At 32.7% G+C, this 19,105-nt stretch overlaps 1 protein-coding gene across 11 annotated transcripts in view; it reads left to right on the forward strand.

The window, feature by feature from the left end:
- The window catches only part of B3galt1 (beta-1,3-galactosyltransferase 1), a 558,180-nt gene that overhangs the window by 6,211 nt on the left and 532,864 nt on the right, over positions 1 to 19,105 (forward strand). Inside the window, exon 2 of one of the 11 annotated variants that reach the window (XR_007350975.1) lies at positions 2,207 to 6,113. The exons of the other annotated variants lie outside the window; for them this stretch is intronic. The gene's annotated coding sequence lies outside the window, so the exon portion shown is untranslated. Of the gene's footprint in view, positions 1 to 2,206; positions 6,114 to 19,105 lie in introns of those variants that run through there. 11 annotated transcript variants of the gene reach the window in all.

Below are 19,105 nucleotides of genomic sequence, written 5' to 3' on the forward strand. Positions count from 1 at the left end.
AGTTGAACATGGAGCAAGGTCTAAAAACAGTGTTTATAACTGCTAAATACATGTGCTAATGTACAGGCACACAATGCTGACTCATTTCTGAATGAATTTCCATCATCCAAGAAAGGACTTGAGATTGTTGTGATCCAGTCCAGGCTTAAGAAATGAAGAAGTCCTTCTGACATTGTCATCTAAATAATTTATTTCTTTAAAGTTAAGAATATATAAATCACTCACTTAAATTCTTGCCTTTTTTTTAATCTTGATTTTTTTTTTCCTTTTCTGTCTCCAGTGCAAAATTTTAGGAAAAAAATTGTTTTGAAAAGCAACTAAATTAGGCAAAAGCATACAAGGACAACCCTGGTTTATTATGAAATTGATAAGAGCTAAGCAGGAATCAGATGTTCTGAGCTGGGAAGAATCAGGTCATTGGCCCAACTTCCTCTATGTGTAAGGAAAAACACTACTCCAGGAAGTTAAATCAGTTGCCTAAAGTCAGTTGAACATGGAGCAAGGTCTAAAAACACTGTTTGTAACTGCTAAGTACATACATTTACCTGCTACCAGTTACTCATTACACAGATCTATATTTTACAAAATAGTTGTGTAAGGAGAAAGGATTGCATCTACCCATTTGTGCATGTACTATTTTAATATTTGACATAATGTTACACTGTATTAGTATTACGTTGGAAGAAAAATAACAAAAAAAAGATAAATTAGGATGCATTTAGAGATGCTGTCTTAAGATTTATATGGCTGGGGTAACTTTGCAAGTAAAATATTTCTTATGTCTATAGTGTATAGACACATATAATTCATAGAGATATATCTATATATTCTATAGAATGTAGTCTATAGATTAAAATCTTTAAACCAGAATTGCCTATTTTCTAAGGTATACAGAATTAATTCAAAGAGAATAATAGATGAGCTACAGGGACTCCAGAAATTCTCAATTTTCAAGCTTTTATAGTTCTTGAGTGCTCTAGAATAAGGAAATATGATTAAGAAAGGCTTAAAAGTTATTGTTCTAGGTTCATTTTATAAAACAGCACAAACTTCACACACACATACATACTGAGCAAGAATCATCAGAGCAGAGAGGAAAAAATCTATATAGATCAAGAAAAGATTTTAAAGAACTAGAACTTTTCTTTTGGTACTCAATGGAAAACTATTGCTACATTCCACCAGAATATACCTCCTGCATAGATATGAAGAGGCAAATCATTGTCATGAAATGTAAATTTTTAACTGAAGAGATGGCTTAAAAATGTACTGCACTTGGTTTTGAGTAATTAGCATTTTGTTTATTCTTTAGCTATGAAGTGCTTTTATAACACATGTAGATGACATCAGGGCTATATCGAGTTACTCACTGAACACGACTTTAGAAAATTTTTCCAGGGTCCTAGCACTCAGTCAAGGAGAGTTTCCAGAGGCAGTTTTTTTTTTATATAGTTAGTTATAAATCTAGATGGTACTAGATATGAAAACATCATGTTAAATGTATATAAGTTGCCATGGCTTCATGAATAGAGAGTATGAACTAATAGTAAGCTTCCTCAATTCTGTATATATCTATGCCAATAGACTGGAGATTAAGCATCACAGCACATCATTACTTTAGGTTCATGTCTATAAAATGCTGGTAGCATCACTGATTGCTTCATTTCCAATTTTTGAGGAGTTAGATGAATTGAATATAAGTAATATGTCATTTTTTTGAGTGAACACAGCTACTTAATTACAGACAGGCAAGATGCTATATTTAAACTAAGCAACAATTAAGAAACAATAGATGGCATAGATAAAATTTATTCATTATTTTGGCCTAATTTCCTTTATCAAAAAAAAAAAAAAAAAGAAAGACAATCCTTAGTTTCAAAAGTTGCTGACTAAAATACAAAATAGGCCAATCCTAAAATTGCTTGAAGTCATCTAAAAATAGTTCTTCTTTGTTGGTTCCTTCTCTTTCTCCATATATATATCTTTTTTTTTCACACACATACACACACACATATAAACTTTTTATTTTAAATGTTAAAATTATTTCAATGCTGCCTGACATACTCTTCTAATTTTGTGTCATAGTAAGCCAACATATTAAAACTCAAAACTTTAGTCAGGGACATTTACAATAAATGTCAATATATGGAGAACTTTACAAAATAAAAATACTGAATATGTACATAAATGTCATTTTATTTTTCAGAACTGGGACTGAGTCCAGGGCCTCGTGTGTTTGAGGTGATCTACCACTGAGCTAAGTATATAAATGCTTTTGCTAGGAACTACATTACTTTAATAGCCATATAAAAATCTACACTAAAACAAACAAAAGAATAATTGCAGAAATAATAGTGGGTTGGGGCTTCCAGACAGCCATGTTGGAAGTAAAACATTGGGCTAATAAATTTAATTTAAGAAAAAAGAGAACTAATAGTAATTCTTTTATTCCACATGAAATTACTATATATCAAGTGAAATTTGACTAGTTTCCTAGTTGGATACTTTTTCTGGAGTAATTTTGGTTTTTGCTTTTCAAGTCTATCTCAAATTAACTTAAAATGTATTTGCATTTTGGGACTCAAAAAAGAAGTCTTTTTTTAAAAAAAATAGCAAGTCTTGCAAAATAATAAAAATAATTATACATGTTTTATCAGTTACCCTGATAATTTCACTATATGAAGCTTTATTTAAGTCAGTATGAGATATTATGTCTTTTGTTTTGGTATCAGGGATTGAATCCAGAGGGGCTTAGTCACTAAACCACACCACCAGCCCTTTTTATATTTTCTTTAGAGACAGGGACTCATTGAGATGCTTAGGGGCTCCCTAAGTTACTAAGGCTGGCTTTGAACTCACTATCCTTCTGCCTCATCATTCCTAGCCACTGAGCCAAGCAGGTATTATATCTTAAGAACATAAACTATAGTCTAGCTTTGTTATTTATTAAATATAGATAAAGATTCAATTAAATTAGATTATAATAAAGCTGAAAACCATATTTTTATTATAGTTCAAAAATATAGATTAAGATTTTGAATATAAGTTAAAATTTTGAATGTTTTTTACTTTCAGTTCATACTTACAGATCATAAATTATAACTTCTAAAGAACACCAAAGGGTTCTGGATATAGGGATGAGTGGAATTATCTGAAGAGCATAAATGTGTTGTTCTTGTATATTTTATGTTGCTCATTTGAGTTCAGTTACAACCTAAATGCCCATAGAAAAGTCAACATATGTAATATTTACTATTATCAAAGGTATACAGTTAATAATAGTACCTAAATTAAAATTTGTTCTTAAATTAAGCTAATACATTCAAGTCAGATTTATACAGGCCAGTTGTCTGTGTTACCATGTAATTAGTACTCAACATTTTTTACTGTATCTTTAGCTGTATTTCATAATCCTCTTGTAATGTATTTTTGAGCAACAATTTACTCATGTAGATTGACTGAACTCTGCACAGGATAATTTTGATTTTGATGATCTCATGAACTATTGTTGAATAAATAATGAAATTATTGTAAATGACTAGAACACAAAAAGGAATATTGTTTGATCATTGGTTCATTGTTATAGCCATTGTTATCCTGTAGGTGGGAATGTGCAATCTGATACCTAGTTCACAGACTGTAGAGCAAATTGTATTGTTAATGTTTTCCTTTGTTAAATTGATACATTTTATTTTTTAAAAGTAATATACACATGGTACCTAAAATACACAGTGAAAATTCTTTTTCCTTTATCTCTGTACCATATACCAGTATCATCCCCTCAAATAGGCAACCATTCTTATAGTTTCTTGGTATTTGTGGTGATTAATTTTATGTGTCAGTCTGACTGGGCTAAGGGATGCCTATAGAATTCATAAAATATTGCTGTGAGTGTGTCTCCAGAAGAGATTAACACTTGAATTGATGGACTGTGTAAAGAAGATCACCCTCGCCAATGTGAATGGGCCTCACTTGATACATTGGGAGCTTGAACAGAACAAAAATGTAGGGGAATGGAAATTTACTCTTTGCTTGAGCTGAGACAATTCATTTTCTCTTGCCCTTGGACATAAGCTCTGCTAGATTTGAGGCTTTGGAACTCAGGACTTTAAAACATTGTCCTTTCTCCTACAATTCTTGGGGCTTTTAGACTCTCAGTGAGTTGGCTTTTTTTTTTTTTTTTTTTTTTTTTTTTTTTGTCATTTTCTAGGTTGCAAGTTGCAGATCATGGGGCTTTTCATCCCCTAATAACTGCATGAGCCAAGCCTATAATGAATCTCTTCTCTTTGAGACATATGCAGATATACATATATATATAGACATCTCTCTCTATATGTATATATCCTCCTGTATATATGTGCAGGGGCCACTACTATCTCAGGCAATGCAGAGTTAATCCCCTTTAATGGAGATGAAAAAGAAAATACCACTGGGAATGGAGAGGCTGCTTCCACTGGGAAAGAAGAACACTCAGACTTTAGGAACTCAGTATTTCCGGTTTCATCAGGGTCTTCCTATACTTCCTCATCCCAAATTACAACTTTCCATTCTTTTCCCAATTAATACCCTCATTTTATCAGTAGACATCAGGCAAGTTTGAAAATTTAAATTGTGTTGTAGCTCAGCCAATCCCAGGATGAGGTTCTGTGTTTTATTTTTCAGCAATTTCAGTTCTGCAACCACAGAAAATAAGGCTCTACTTTAGGGCATGCCTAAAAGTTTTTAGGTCTTTTACATGGTGTTTGATCTGGGAATTCAAATCTAGGAGCTCATCTTTTTCTTTCACAAATTTTCCCTGAAACATTAAGAGCAACCAACCAACACCATTATATTTCTTAGTTTTCTAAGAATTTTTTGGAAGTATCATATACAGAGTCATTTAGCTCCTTATTTCCTATAAGTGGTTAATTAGAATTATCCAATACAAATATTTGTTATTATCTCTATTGGATTTCATGCCATGAACATCAGTACTCTCTTTCCTTCTTGAAATAGAGTCATTAACATTTTTAAATCTAATCAGATTATAGAATCAATTCCAGAAATCAAAGAACCAATCTAAAAAAACTCATCCTTAAAATTTTGTTCCTCTAGATCCACTCTTAGTACCAAAATCTATATAAGTAAGAGCTATGTATAAAAGATGGGTATACGTATAGATATTTATTTTGAGAACTGGTTCACGTGAATATGGAGGCTGATGCTCTTCCATCTGCAAGCTGGAGAACCAGGAAAACCAATGATATAATCCAGACTTGAATTTAAGGCCTCAGACTCAGTGGCATAAGTCCAGTTCTGAGTCTGATTTAAGTGGAGAACAAATTCACCCTTTCTATATCTTTGTTTTTTATTCTTGTCCTCCAAAAGTTGGATAAGGCTAATGACATTGGTAAAGGTTATCTTTACTCAGTGTACAATTCAAATTCTAATCTTTTACAGAGACACCTTAAAAACACACTGAGTAATAATATTTTATCAGCTATCTGGGCATCCTTTAGCTCAGTCAAAAGTTGACACATGAAATCAAGCATTATAATATCTTTCCAGAGATAGCCTTTTATCTTACTAAACACTGTTTTCACCCTCATCCCCAATTTTTATATAGATAGCAACATATATACATGCTTTGCTTCTTGCTATTAAAACTCAACAACCTAGGAGAAATATCCAAGTTTATACATAATGAGCTTACTAATTTACTTTTACAATTCCATTATATACCATTTGTTAAAATACCAAAATTTATTTATTAGGTGGTCCTTTTCTAATGAACAGTTGTATTTTTTCCAATATTTGCTAAATATAGTCTTCTCTCTTAGAAGAACAAATTCAAATGCTGTGATGACTAATCTTGTATGAAAATCTGTTGGACCTAGAAAAGGAATCGCTCATTTAAGATGTATATGTGCTTGTTTACATGGAAATGTATAGTTGTTCATTTTCACATTTGATTATCTTGCCTTCTTTAACTTTTGTTGCATGATTATTAGTGTGAATAGGACCAAAAACCTGGTTTCATGGCCTTTCCCTAGCAACCTCTGCCCAACATAGCACTTATCTATCAACATTCCTTCTGTGTATGTAATTTATTGTGAAATAAAATCATCTGGTGATCTCCCAGCATTTATTTAACCATTTTAACCACAAAGATAGCCACTTGAGTAGAGAGCTTTTGTTAAATTGTGTTTTTTTAATTTTGGATATTCTCCTTTCTGTTCCTGTGACTTACTAGACCGGATTAATAATATGAAAGATATGAGCACTAGTTATTCACCTACTAAAAATGATGATATTAAAAATAATCATGTCCCATGTTGGCAAGGGTATGAGAATCTGGTGCTTTCAGACACTGTTCATTGCAATTAAAATTGGCACAGTCCTTTTGGAAAGCAATTTGGCAGCATATAGAGAAAGAAAACCTATAAAAATATTCATACTCTCTGATCTATTAGTATTACTTCTGGGAATCTATCCTAAAGAAATAGTACAAAATGTAGAAAAGGTTATATATTTGAAGATGTTGATGGATATATTATGTATAATAAAATATCAGAAGTAACACAAATGGCCAACAATATACTTATGCACATATATTTGAGGATAATATACAACTATTGCAAGTAAATATGAGGATTAAAATAAGATAAAATACATAAGCTATAATGTTTCTTGTACAAAATGTGGTACAAAAATATGCAAGTCCTACTATAACTAGGTAAAACATACATATAAAAGCTGTGATTATAAATGTTCTCTGAAATGGTAGGAAAACAGATTATTCCTTCCTTATCTGTCTAGTTACTGTTTCTAGAATATTTTATGACTTTTTGAATTTTAAAAAGGAAAATAAAACCCACACCTTGATTTTTCCATTTTGTCTTTAATATTTTTGCACTGAATATTGATCTTAGCTCTTGGTGGTTCCAATTTCTTTGCCACTATTTAATGGTGTGAGGTTTTTTATCTTTTCTTTTTGTCTTTTTAAAATTTTTTTGTACAGCCAAGTTCATCCCAGAATTTGCAACATAACTATGTTTTTCAAAATGCTCTCTCACCTTTTTGTGTATATCAAAGGGCATCCTAATCATGAATTTCCTGTTAATCACATTCCTCATGATATCTGTTCTCTTGAGAACAAAATCAAATATTTCCAAGTCTTGAATTTGCTTCCTACCCACTTCTCAAATAACTCTAACAGTCTTCCCTTGTGTACCAAGCTCTTTCATGCTGAGCTTTCGTTTCTTCAAAAACAGAATCTCATGTTTTTGTTTTTAACTTTTTAAAGAGATATTCTCTAGGAAGTGGTATTCTCAGAAAAATTCTTTGGGGGAAAAAGGCAACTGTGAACAATTAAAAAAAAAAAAGAGTTCATCCAATTACCCAATTGGATTATCTTCTAATTATTTAATTCTACATATTACATTAATTTAAGCTCAGGAAATGTTAATAAGATAGAAAAATAACATGCATATAAATATACCCAACCTATAGAATAAATACATAGTAGATAAGATTACCTGTGATAGTAGTAATAATAGGGGACAGACAGACTTTAGTTGTGGGGACATTGGTTTAAGGGAATAATTCTATAAACTAGGCCCACTGTGCTGATCCTCCACATGCTTCCTTTAAAAAAGCAATTCACGTGCAGTCCTGCCTGGCTTAAGTCAATAGAATAAGTTACATTCCTCAGCAAACAAGTTGTAATCTGCAGAACCTTATAAGAATACAAATTACCCTGAAGGGGGCGATTTTTGTGACCTTACCCAGACCAGATTCCAGAACTCAGGTTGATAAAAATAATTCCCTTAACCATAAAATCTGTTAGAACCAGTTCTAATTAGAACCCATGAGCATGGGCCAAAGTGACCTAGAGTTTCCCTGTACCTTAACCATGAGCATGGGAACTTTGAAAATGGAGTAATCCTACTGTCAGTCAAAAGTCAAGAGGTGGACCTGCGGGGGACTCTGAAAAGTTCTCTGGGACCCCCAATAAAGCTGGAGGGCAGGAAGAGCAGGCCAACCTTCTCTCTGAGAGAACCCACTTTCTTCCTTGAGAGTGTCCCCCTTTTCCCTTTTCCTGTCCCATCTAATGAACTTTATTATTCTTTACTAAATTACTAAGTCTATGTCTTTGCATGGAATCCTCTCCAGCAAGAACATAAGAATCAAGGATAGGGACCTATGCATCTCCACCAGAGGGTCTCCTCTTCCATAGTATATCTTAATAAAGAAAAAAAGAAAAGCAAGTAATTAAAATATAGTGAGAAAAATTTCCTTTTCCACATATGAGGTAATTTGTTAACTTATAGTAAAATAGGAAGAAACAGTGAGAAATATGTATCTTTCCCTACTTATTCTGGGAAATGAATGTGGTGGCATTATCTCTTTTTATTGAAATGCATTTTATAGCACAGTCTATCTTGTTATCTTTTCCAGTTGATTATCACATTATCTTCAAAGTATTAAGTTCACAGTTAATTTCCAAGAGAATACAATGAGAATAAGAGTGTCATTTCTTATTTGAAGCACTATATTTTACAGTGTTATATACTTATCTTTCCTGTCAAATGAATTAATTTTGAAATTCTCATAATAAAGATGTTATTTTCCAAGTCAGGGTGCTAACAAGTAGATGGGCTCATTTTGAAGTCATGGTGGAAGACAGAGAGTGGGAGGTGGGGGTTGTGCTCCAAGTACTTGCTTTTGTCATAGCCTTGTTCATGGTTTACCAGGACTGACATCAGAGAACACACGCGATTTAGAATCCATTTTGCTTATGGGGTGCTAAACTTCTCCCTCTCTCTGCTGTGTCCTCTAGGGACATCACTGCCAAGATCATCTTCCCCTTCTGTTTTCCTATTCAAACTCAAAAATTTCATTCTTTTCTGTTCCAAATTCTGCACCAACACTAGTTGATAGTTAAAATAGTTGTGAGTATATCTTCATTAAAAATATTTTTTAAAAGTCTGATGTCATGCTGCATGCCTATACTCCCAGGCAGGAGGATTGCAGCTTCGAGACCATCCTCAGCAATTGAGTGAGACCCTGAACAACTTAGTAGGACCCTTTCTCAAAATAAAAAATAAAAAGGGCTGGGATATGACTCAGCACCCCTGGTTCAATCCCTAGTACCCTGCTTCCCTACAGAAAAAGACTTTTAACAGCTTTATAAGGTATAGAAACATATTCTTTAAAATTCCATTCAGTCTTAAGTTCATTATAAGGAGTAGGGATAATATAACAAAGTTTGATAAGGGATGAGGATGTGGCTCAGTGGTTGAGAATTTGCCCAGCATGTGCAAGGCCCTAGCTTTAATCCCTAGCACTACAAAAGAACTGAAAAGGAAGTTAAGATGTCATTTTAATAAATAGGAAAACAATTCTTATTTCATAAGCATTTATTGAGAATAATAATAATAATAATAATAACAGTAACAGTAATTTTTAGAGTGTCAGAGTGTCATGTATTAGATATAGAATTGCTATTTTACAGGTGTTACCAATATATAGCAACACATTTAGAGGCAAATACTATTAGTAGCTCCATTTTATAGATATTGAAATGGAGAACAAGAAATCGGTTATATAACATTTCTAAAAATCCAATACCCAAACCTCAATCAAAAAGTATACTCCTTTCATTTGTTTGCTTTTGGAATAGAGTGATTGATTTCATTCTTTTCCACTCTGCTAAACAAATATGATAAAGGAGATGTTTCAAATACAAACACACACTCCTCATGATCACATATGTGTATGAATAGATACATGTATATCAAGTCTATCACTATAAAGCACAAACCAACAGCAATCTAATAATTAAGGAGATCTCATCACCCTCAGGCATTGGCTATAATTTCATTCTGTGTTATTCTTGTCTTCTATGTTCATCTTCATCATATACTATGCTATTCTGTTAATTCACATTACATTTGAAAATTATGAAATAAAGTAACCGATATTTTAAAGTCAAATTTGACAGACTTTTCAAAGAGATTCCTTCCATGTAATCAGTTTTAAAATGAAATTGAGAGATTTTGGTGCAAAACAAAGCTTTTTTGAAGAAATGAGAGGTGAGGAGTTGGGTACATTTCTTGTAATAGATTTTGGTGGGGGAGGGTCTCATTTTACATTGATAGTTTTTCTCTCTTAATTATAATTATGATGGTTGAACTTTTCCATCTGTATGAAATACTGAAAAATAACCAAAAATATCTAAAGCCAGAATTCCAATATTCAGAAACTCAGTGATTAACTCATTTGAACTGGAGGCTTATACTGGAAACCTGTTCCTAGTTATTTTAAAATTGTATTCCTTGTCATATTTTTATCTTCAGCTTTACCAGTAACAAAACTAATTTAGCCAGTAATATCTGGCTTAACAAGGCAGCATAAATCTCAATTATGAGTTCTTTTTTTAAACTAACATATTAATGATTTATTTAAAGAAATTGACTTCTCATAGCTTATGATTAAAGAAAATCATAGCAGGGACTATTAAAAGTTACTTGGTCTAAATTTGACATTAGATGCTGCAGAGCAGAAAGGTTAGATTTGGCATTAATCATTTTTGCTTCAATTTTTCTTTCCCTACATTTGCTTTGCTTTCTTCCAGTTCCTTTTTATAGATTGACTGCTCATTCTAAGCTAAATTAATGTACTGCAAAATTCAAAAATTTAGCAAGAGTTAAGAATTTCTGAGGATGAAGAAATAGTATATGAATATAGAAAAGATAAAAGAGTTTATGAACCTTAAAATTACTTACCACTTTTTTGGTATTATTTTATATTCATGAACACACTTCTCTCTATGTGGTAGAATCAGTGTATGTTACCAGGACTATCATCAGAGAACACATGCAATTTAGTTAATCCGTTTTGCTTTTGTGGTACTAAACTTCTTTTTCCCTCTGCTGTGACCTTCAGGGACATTATTGCCTAGATCATCATACAATTATATGTCTTAGTAGAGTTCCATAGCTACATTAATCTCACTCTTAAAAATTATTTAGGGTTTTTGGTAATTTTGGACATCTAATTAGTTAGAGAATACTTAGCATCTATTCTCTTATATATGTGAAATTATGTTATTATCCAAGAACCCATTTCAGTAACATTTAAGGGTAAAATGATAAAAATAATTTGTAGAAAATTTACTACATGGATGATTTTGAAAATTTTAATTAGGATAATATGTATTTAGTAAAGCTAGTAATATGACACATTTTTATTTTTAAATAGGCCTTCAAAATTTAAAAATGCTCCTCCTTTTTTATTCAGTGTTATTTTTCAGCAAATGATATCCAAAATAGGCAAAAGTCACAACTCAACTAAATTAATAAATATTAAAACAAATATTTGGATACTGCATGCATACAACACATTAGTAATTTTAATAAGAAATATGTACCTACTACAAAGGCAGTACAGAAGAATATATGAAAGATTTTCTGAGTAGATATCAAAAGCATATTATTTTCTTTTAGCAAGGTAATATTGCTTATTTGTGTGTGTGTGTGTGTGTGTCGCTGAGTTGCTTAGTGCCTCACTTTTGCTGAGGCTAGCTTTGAGCTCATGGTCCTCCTGCCTCAGCCTCCAGAGCCACTGGGACTACAAGCGTGCACCACCACACCTGGTTGTGATATATATATTTTAATGGGATTTTATCTGAGTAACATACATGTACTGCTGAGTTTGTATTTCATTTGTAAAGTGTCATTTTATTGCTTCTTTGGCCTATCTTAAGAATAAGTTGTGTGTGGTGACATACACCTAAAATCCCTGCTTCTCAGGAGGCTGAGGCAGGAAGATGGCAAGTTTGTGACAAGACTGGGCAACTTGATGAGATGCTCTCTTAAAATAAAATAAAAAAGGACTATGGAGTTACCTAGTGGTACAGCATTTGACTAGTGGAGGCCCTGGTTCCATCCCTAACACCATAAGCAAGAACAAAAACAAAACCAAATCAAAAGTATTGCCTTTTGAATTCAATATTTTTCAGTTATTATTGTAATTCAATTAATTATTAATTAAATACTCAACTATCATTTGTTTGGTGCCTTAGACATCAGGTACTACTCTATGGTCTGGGGACACAGCAGTGAGAAAACAAAGCCCCTACTCTCCGGGGACTCACATTCTAAGACAGAGAGAGACAACCAATGGATAGACAAGACCACACCTCAGAGAGGGCATGTGCTGTGAGTGAAAGGAAGACAGAGGAAGGACAGAGAGCTTGGTGTATGGCTGGGAGTATATTTCCTTTAGTATTAACAAAAGTTATTGGAAGATGTGATCTTTCAGTAGAGACCTGGGTTAAATGCGGGCCAAGCCATGTGAATAGCTGGGGATGAATTCTACAGATAGTTGCCAAGAAGAGATCATTCTAGCATGTTAGAGGCACCTCAAGCCATCCAGTATCCCCAGAATGGAATGAGTGAGGACTAGTGGCAGGAGATGAAGTTAGTGGGTAGCCTGAACCCACTAATGAGCCCCGTTGTAGGCCATGGAAAGGATTTCAGTGTTTGTTCTGTTGGAGGGCTCTGAATGGGAAGGTGGAATGATGTGTTCTCTGGCTGCCATGTGTAGAACTGATAATCAGAGAAAAGGAAAGAAATTCCCTCTAGGAAATGAGTTAGAATATTCAAATATGTTGATGAGAGATATGGCAGCTTTGGAAGCTGGGGCTAAAAACTTCTCAGTTGTGTTCAAGTACCTGGGGAGGTTATTTATTTTGTTGGCTAATGTCTCTTTTGACACAACACTTTATGTAAGGACAATGCAGATGCCAAGGTGCTATGGACTCATTTAAAAGCAGTTTTATGCATTTACCATGTATGTGCATTTTACTTTTCCTAAGGCTACTTATCAATAATTAAAATGTTAAAAGATTTGACTACATAAAAATTAAATGTGCTGATTAGCATTTCTGTCTTTTCTCCATAGAATTAATTCTGACTTTATTATTTATCATTTTATATGCCTTCTCTTCCTCATTTGATTATTGCTTGCTAGCCTGCAACTATTGAAGGGAGAGAAATGCTATATGTTATGCACAGACCTTTTTTTGTCTACAGAGTTTTAAACTTTTAGATCAGTTCAGAATCCAAGTGGCAAAAAATAGAAGTCTAATTCAAAATAGCTTAGAAGAATGTATTGGTTTGCAAAGCTGGGCAATCCACAGAGTACATTCAAGCATGTTAGGATCAAGGGCTTAGATATCTATCCATCAGAATTTAATGATAAAGGAGTATCTCTCTCACCCTGAGAGATATATATTCTTCTTACTTCTGCTTGACTTAATTCTCATATATTATTTGCAATAAAATATCTACTATATATGCCCATAAATAGAATGGTAAAGCCAAGGGGGAAAGTGTTAACAATATTTGGATCAAGGAAAGGTTATGTCAATATTATATCTACTATTGTTCTCTTGTAAACTTTTTATCATTTAGAATTTTTTCCAAATAATAAATTGAAAAGAAAAAATAGACCCATTAGAACTTAAAATATTGAAATTATCAGATGTAAGCTATAATAAACTGTGATAAAAATAAATATTTATTTAGCATTTTTATTGAGGGTAAAACCCAAATTTGATATATAAAAGTAACAAGTAGATTTGTAAAAGAATCATATTGAAGTTCTAAATTTAAAATACAATAATTGAAACTATGACTAACAGCAAATTGGACACAATAGCAGAGAGAATTAGTGAGCTGGAAGAGGGGCAGACAGAACAACAATGATTGTAGCATGAACATCTAAACCAAAAATAAGGAAAGAAACAGTGAGAGGACCTTAATTCAGGTTTCAGAAGGAGAGGAAGAATGAGGCAGAAACAATGTGTGATAGAATAATGCCTGAAAAATGACCAAAACTATTTTTAAAAACTCAAAAGCGTTATCAAATACATAGAATCATAGTTTATTTAAAAATAATAAAGCGAAAGCAAAGTTTACTGAGGCACATCATACTTAAATTTCAAAAACAGAAATAAAAAAGAAAATTAGACTAATTTCCTCCAACTGTTAGATTTTAACATCAAGAATATTAGTGGAAGCCAGGATACAGTGAAATGTTATGCTAAGTGTACTGAATGAAAATTTCTAGTAAACTAAGCATTTCTAGTTAGTAGAAATGAAAGAAAAACAAAAAACACCACTACCAACAAAAAAGGAATATAATCAATCTTAGACAAAAATAAAAACAAAAAACAAAAAACAAAACACCCATTTGTCACTGGTGAACCTATGCTAAATAGCTACTTTATAGGACTGTTATACCAGAGAGAAAGCAAGCAATGAAGAGCAAAGAGGGTTACAGATACGCGAATAAATCTAAATGAAATTTGGCCTCATAAAATAATGTTGAAATGGAATAACTTGAGTTAAGGGAACTGAAATACATAACAAAAATAATATGAGTCAAAGGGAAGCTAAATGACATTAAGTTAGTTGGTTCTTGGGTCCTTGAATAGTCTGAATGGAGACATAAGTATTTGATAAGGATGCATACTGTAATTTCTAGAATAAATTGAAGAGAAAACAGAAAAATGCTAGAGATAAAGTGAAATGATAATTAAAGATAACAGTCTAAAAATAAACTGGATTTAGATACCCAAAATACCCTTAATCTTTCTATATATTTAGCAATACATTTATGTTTAAATTAAAACTTTTATTAATCATTAACCATGTTGATCATAGTCAAGAACAGTCTGTCAATTTTTTTTTAGGTAAGATTATTTAAAACATGCTTAGTTATTTACTTAATGATGGATTAAGAATTAGGATATGGACATCAAAATATACCTTTTGATATTTGATATTAAAATTCAATATGATACTCAGTCTAAAAATAGACCAAAATTATAAGAGAAACTGTAAGGCAGAACTGCAGAGACTAATAGGAATCAACTATGTTGATAATGACATAAAATGTAAACTGATTAAATGCTCTTATTTAAAGACAAACATTGCATTTGACAGTATTTTAAATATTCTATATTTTAGACATGGCTAATTGGGGGGATTACAAATCTATAAATCAGAGAGAAATGGCCTGCCAGTATTAACATTTTTAAAGTCAATAGTGATAATACATAAGATTTAGTTTACATAGTATATATTGAGTAATTTTAAAATGAAATTCTATGAAGTTTTATTCTGTTTGTCTGGATTTTTTTTTTCCCCTTCTCTTTCACTCTCTCAAAATACACTCAATTGCATTAAGGCAGTTTCTCACTATGATGATCTGGCAGAGTATTTAGTTTGCTAAATGTCTTGGCTTTTTCACATTCTCATTTTCCTTTACTCATGGAAAAGCCAGTTACCATCACTTTGGCTCTTTTCTCTGGATAAATTCTAGAATTAACCCTCCCCTCAGACTGACCTGCTATACATTTTGCCTACCTTTTCCCTACTTTTTTACAAAGTGGAAAAAAAAAGGGCATATTTTGATGTCCATATCCCAATTCTTAATCCATCATTAAGTAAATGACTAAGCATGTTTTAAATAATCTTACCTAAAAAAAAAAAATTGACAGACTATTCTTGACTATGATCAACATGGTTAATGATTAATAAAACAGTTTTAATTTAAACATAAATGTATGGCTAAATATACAGAAAGATTAAAGGTATTTTGAGTATCTAAATCCAGGCTGAATCTTCCAGTTCAAGGGGACTGTGTGCACTCTGGTCCTTTGAAGACCCTAGTCGCAGGGATCAGACAACCCAGTTTGCATTTTGACCTGGTTAAGGCAGGAACTACAGAGAAGTTTGATAATAACGTAAAATGTAATTGTTTCTCTGCCCACTGTTTGGGCACTGTCATATGGCCTCACTTGTTTTGGGACTGTCTATCTGTGATCTCTGGTCCTATTTCTGTTCATCAGTTATCTTTTCCATCATTGTGATTCTAATGGATACACAGCAAGTTAGCTTTCATAGTAGAAAATGTCCTCCTTATGCAGACCTGCCAAAGCCCAGGTTACTTGCCCTCACTTATTCTATCCCATTGTTTCTCTTAATTGCAGTGTTTGAATGCTGCCATATTAGAGTCATCTATTCTCACTGTGCACTCACTAATGGTAATGTGGCTTGTCATTAGGTTAACATGCTCAGCCTATTATATTGTATTATGAGCTTCACTGGCTAGGAGATCGGAGGGTCTTAATTCTTCACGCACAAGAAACATTGTCAACAATATTAGAGCGAGGGGCTTTTGAACTGAGTTTAACAGTGAACGTTTTAAAATGTTCTGTTCTCATGTATATATAAATGCTGATGGGTACTTGTTTCCACATTTAAAATATTTAAAAAAGAAATTTTTAAGAAGGAAATTTGGCTAGCTGCTAAAAAAAGTGGAGTGTCTTGGGAAGGAAGAGAAAATTGCTCAAACGATATCTTTGCCCTATAATAATTTAACCTGGCTTCCTACCAGCAGCACACTTCAGCCAGTCACTGTGACTAGCATATGCAATTTTTCTTTGACTTGTATGAACATTCTAAGCTAATTGGTATGTGCCACTGTGTTCTTTAATAAATGTTCCTCTGGTTGTATATGCTCACTAGTTCTTTTAATAAAGACATAATTTGTTCAGGAGTTGATGCACTACTCATGGTTTTGCCAAATTAATTGTTTGTGTGGAATCAAACTATGGATTTATTTTGTTGTTTTCAAAAGCCAAAATACTCAAAACTGTGAATAGCTATTTATTTACTATTTTAACTCAGCATTTTTATTAATATTCATATGTTGCCTCAGTTTGCATATAAACAGGACACATTTTTCTATGGAAAAAAATAGTTTTTAGTACTGGAAATGAAACTCAGGGGTGCTTTGCATCTGAGCTACATCCCCAGCCCTTTTAATTTTTTTATTTCAAGACAAGGTCTCTATAAATTGCCCAAACTTACCATCCACCTTCCTTAGCTTCTGGAGTAGCACCAGGCTTTTTTCCTGAGTGAAAAGGCTGTTAACTTCAGTTGTTGAAATATTCTAGGACATTTATGTTGACTAAATCATATTTATATATTGTATTTTAGAGCCCTTCAAGATTCTGGACTTCCTCCTTCTCACAAATAAAGGCCATAGAAAAGATATTTTGCATGAATTATATGAATATATAAGCTCATATCCTAATAAAACTCTCTTATATCTGCATAAGTGGGTTGTTACATGTTGACTATCCATTTTTAATTACAGAGCTGTTTCATGACTCAAGTGTGTCCATTAGATTGCAAAACATCTCCAAAACAGGAACACTTAATAAATTATATCTCGGGCTGGGGATGTGGCTCAAGCGGTAACACACTCGCCTGGCATGCACGGGGGCGCTGGGTTTGATCCTCAGCACCACATAAAAATCAAATACAGATGCTGTGTCCACCGAAAACTAAAAAAATAAATATCAAAAAAATTCTCTCTCTTTCTCTCTCTCTCTTTAAAAACATAAATAAACTATATCTCTTAAATATTATAAGAATGTTATGCATATTTATCAATAACAGTTTAGTGTGATATATCTCTTTTGATTCTTGACACTTCATTGAAATATTTAATAGCTAATTTTTTTTAAAAAATGAGAAGCTTGTTCTATAAAATAAAATATAAACCAGCAAATAATAAAGGTCTCAAGGTCGACTCATATTTAAAATCTCTATTTAGTATCAGTGACTAAGTATATTTCCACATATTATTGAAGAAGCTCCTGGGAGAGTTGTTAATGTGGAGGCAAAATGAAGTGAGAATTTATTTGTTTTGGACATATTATGTTTGTTTATATGTCAACAGAAAACCCTGAACCTTTTCAGTGGGGTTGGCCTCTTTAAGAGTCCATTAACCTGTGGCCCATGATATTTGGTTTTCTGTGACAAAGATAGGATAAGCAATATCAACTATCTCCAGCTTCATCACCCTCTGCTTTATAGTTGATGCTTTTCAGGGCTAGCATGGAGATCTTCACTGTTCATAAAAAAATTTCTATCTGGAAAATGGCTGGAAGCATGACCTTCTCTGGCTCAGAGAAGCTTTAAGAGTCAAATGAGATATTTGCACCTTGAAAGCTTAGAGTGATGGAATACTTTATAATTACTATGAATTCAAAATGCCTTTCCTCCCTCTTTTCTGCCTCTGCTGCTAAACATAATGCCATTTAACTTGGCAAGTCGAGCAGAATTAACTCCATCTCACAGACCTGACTTTACAGTCTTCATGTTTGCTTCTGAGGCACCAAGTTATGCTGGGAGAAGAGCTTTCAAGAAAGCTAATGATAGTTTTACTTCCACATAGGTAGAAAAATGATCCAATTGGCCTAACATGGTAGGATATGTTTTGAAGCATTTCTATCCATTATATCATGTGTCAAAGTATATTTTATATAATTTATTTAATAAGTAAATGTAAATATTTTTCAACATTCAGTCCCTTACACATTTATATAACTATTCATCGTATGAGAATTATCTTCTTTCACATTTAACCAGGACTTGAACATGAAACTTAAAACCCTGCTGAATTTTGTGAACTGAAAGAGATGGGGGAGACAATAGTTAGGATGTTTTGTGCAAAAGATGCCATACCAACTTCATTATAACTTTTCCCCCCTTGGTAGGAGATCCTAAGAAACTAACACCTAAAATATAAAAATGCATGTATTATGAGAAAAACAAAACTACAGTGGGACGTGGGCATTTTATTCACAAAAAAAACTTTACCATAGGATTTTCACATATCATCATGTTTCATGACCTACAACTGATAATTACAAAATAATTATTGCACAAATATTGCTCTTGCTTATTTCATTTAAAGAATAGCTTCAAATTTCTAGCCATCACAGATGTGCCATACCTGCTCTGTACCAAATCTGAGGTATCTACTTTTTTCCAAACTATTTTTTATTTATATATGACAGCAGAATGCATTACAACTCTTATTACATATATAGAGCTCAATTTTTCATATCTCTGGTTGTATACATAGTATACTCACACCAATTCGTGTCCTCATACATGTACTTTGAATAATAATGATCATCACATTCCACCATCATTAATTACCCCATTCCCCTCCCTTCCCCTCCCACCCCTCT

This window comes from Marmota marmota, unplaced genomic scaffold (genome assembly GCF_001458135.2).
Source record: "Marmota marmota marmota unplaced genomic scaffold, marMar, whole genome shotgun sequence".
Taxonomy (NCBI): Eukaryota; Metazoa; Chordata; class Mammalia; order Rodentia; family Sciuridae; genus Marmota; species Marmota marmota.